General features: G+C 24.3%; 1 non-coding gene across 1 annotated transcript; it reads right to left on the bottom strand.

Moving 5' to 3' along the window:
- Nucleotides 1-2,991: 2,991 nt before the first annotated feature.
- TRNAC-GCA lies at nt 2,992-3,063 on the bottom strand. Its single transcript has one exon. It is a non-coding gene; the product is annotated as a tRNA-Cys (tRNA).
- Between the last annotated feature and the right edge of the window lie 258 nt (nt 3,064-3,321).

The raw sequence follows: 3,321 nt of genomic DNA, 5'->3' as shown, positions 1-3,321 counted from the left end.
ATGTAAAATATATTTTTATTATTTTATTTATTTCTTTATTCATCTTGAATTTTAGTGAACAATAAAATAGATTATCAAACTCCATACGATAATAGTTAGTGCGAAATGGATTAGGTAGTCCATGATTAGAAAGTATTTGGCCAAATTGCAATAATCTAAAAAAAAAGGTCCTAAAATGTAAAAAAAATACACGGATGACACATATCGTAAAAACCTCCTGCCACTTGTCAGAAAAGGGGAAAAACCAACTTTATATATATAAATCTTAAAACTTTTATATTTTACATAATAATTCTTATGTTTAACAAAACTTAACTAAAAACATAAGTCTTTTACAATAACTATAAAATATCTAACAAAAGTTTTATAAAACAAAATTAATAAAGAAGATATTATATTATAGTAAAACATTGCATATAAATAAAAACGTAAAACTAAATCATTAAATTTAAATAAATTAGCACTTAAAAAAATGCACAAAAAATTAAAATGTTGGTAACAAATTTTGATTTTATTGTTGTACAAGTATTTGTTTGCTATAATATATTCTTTGTATAATATTTGTTGTAGTGTAATTATATATCTTATATATTAAAACAAACGTCACAACTTTGATTCATGTGTGATTTTTTTAAAAATAGACCTAATAGACCAATTCTTAGAAAGTTATGTTACATTTAATCTATAATCTTACTATTTAAATTTTGGGCCTACCAGAAATTTTTATTGGGCTATCAATAATTGGATTTAAACAATAGATATCCATTGGATTTATAGATAATATAAATTAGATATATATAGTTTAATGTTGTAATACTATACCTCCATATGTTAATAATTTAAATATTTGTCGATATTAACTTTTAAAATTATAAAGATTTTTTTTTAAATATCAAAAATCATATTATCTAACAATGATTAATTACTACCTTAAACTAATGAAAACAAATTTTAATAGTTTATTTTAAAAATTAAAAAAAACTAAATGTTTAATTAGTTACTCGATAATATAAATCTATGAAGCGAAAAGTTTAATTTTTTTAAATCTTTCTAAATTTGTGAAATATTACAATATTTTTGAATATGACAATAAAACAATATTTTAATAATCTTTATATATATAGTTACGATTTTGATAATGAAATAATAATCTGAAAACATATATATAGAAGAAAGTACAAATACATGTGAAAGTTTGAAACAATCTATTCAATGAAAAAAATATACCGTAAATTTATTATATTTTAAAAATTGATAGACACATATATATTATAATATATATCAATTTAGAATTGAAAACAAAATGTTTATATAAAAATAAATGAAAACAAAAACCCGCGCGGTTGCGCGGATCGAGATCTAGTTATGTATTAAAAAGGACTAAAAGGATTAAACAAGGAAGTTATAAACTTAACTAGATTCTGACCCGCCCTTAAAAGGGCAGGTATATTTTTGTTTTATTTTTTCTTTGAAAATTTTAATTTTTATATTTGTATTTTTTTGTAATCATATTATTTAATATTAATTTAATATAATTTAATATAATATTTGGTAAATATATTAAATATGTCAAATTGCATAACTATACACATGTGCCATATGTATTTCAGAAATTATTTTTAAACTTTATTTTTAAAATTCACAACATATTATATTGTCTTAATAATTACCTAACATAATTAGTCAAAAATATTTATACCCAAAAAACCGACATAGAATCGGCCCGAAAATCAAAAGTTTCATACTCTATTAGACTTGGCCTATATGCTCGAATGATTCTTATAGTATTATATCTGAATACCAATATCAAACCCGAAAACCGAACAAAATTTTTGAAATTCTTTTGAAAAAAAAATTAATTTTTAATATTTTCTGTTATATATATATATATATAAATGAGTTAATATGGTCTTCACTAACTTTAAGTTAAATCACATGTAAATGAGTTAATATGGTCTTCACTAACTTTAAGTTAAATCACATGTAAATGAGTTAATATGGTCTTCACTAACTTTAAGTTAAATCACATGTAAATGAGTTAATATGGTCTTCACTAACTTTAAGTTAAATCACATGTAAATGAGTTAATATGGTCTTCACTAACTTTAAGTTAAATCACATGTAAATGAGTTAATATGGTCTTCACTAACTTTAAGTTAAATCACATGTAAATGAGTTAATATGGTCTTCACTAACTTTAAGTTAAATCACATGTAAATGAGTTAATATGGTCTTCACTAACTTTAAGTTAAATCACATGTAAATGAGTTAATATGGTCTTCACTAACTTTAAGTTAAATCACATGTAAATGAGTTAATATGGTCTTCACTAACTTTAAGTTAAATCACATGTAAATGAGTTAATATGGCATTCTTGTAATTTTTTTCCATCTTCTCCAAGAATATTTTAGAATTCTCTGCAACATTTCAATGGCCACCATACTTTCATAACTGATCAATTTATACGTTTTTCTTGTTGGTTATGCCTTAAACTTGTAATGCATTACAAAACATCTGATTTCAACCTTTTAAAACCCAAAATGTTAGTTACTTTGAAGATCCCGATTTTCTTGTCTGATAATGACAAATCAACATAGTGAACGACCATGGAATGTATAATCGCCAGAGAATCGATCACCATGGGCGTGTTCTGATCAGGTCTAAAAGGTATATCATTGAATCGAACTTTGTTGTGAATGAAGAAACATAACTGATTTTGTTATCGACAAAGAACGTGGTTAGTCATTTAATATAAGCAGTTATGAAATAATCAGTTTTTGGGAAAAATAATTGTTGGACCCAACTTTTATTAATGGGTCACACTGCTGTTTTAATAGAATAGATTTGAAACTTACAGTTACATAAATACAAAGATTAGAAAAGTAAGGAACCGGAATTTTGTGTATAGCTGGTAATTTGCGAGGGTTAATTTACAGAAAGAACATTTTTATAACTAAAAGCAAAATTTCGAGATACAACAACACATGAGTTAGGGCCCAACCGGGTTCGAACCGGTGACCTATTGATCTGCAGTCAATTGCTCTACCACTGAGCTATGGACCCAAGTCGTTATTTCCTCTTTGGGTATATTATTAATATGTTATTAAAAATCACATTGTAAAATCACAACATTTTTTAATGTGTGATTTTTTTTAGTTTGGGACCATTTCCAAAAATCTTGACTTCAAACGAGTATACAGTTTATTTTCCTAATAATAAAATGTATTCCATAATGAATATTTTTTGTATCTATAAACAATTAGCTAGGTACTCAAATTAACACCGTTCCTAGGGTATTCGTTCTCTTTTTTTTTTTTTTTT

This window comes from Brassica oleracea, chromosome C9 (assembly GCF_000695525.1).
Source record: "Brassica oleracea var. oleracea cultivar TO1000 chromosome C9, BOL, whole genome shotgun sequence".
Classification (NCBI taxonomy): Eukaryota; Viridiplantae; Streptophyta; class Magnoliopsida; order Brassicales; family Brassicaceae; genus Brassica; species Brassica oleracea.
Note: the sequence above shows the minus strand (reverse complement) of the source record. Positions and strands in the feature narration are given on the sequence as shown.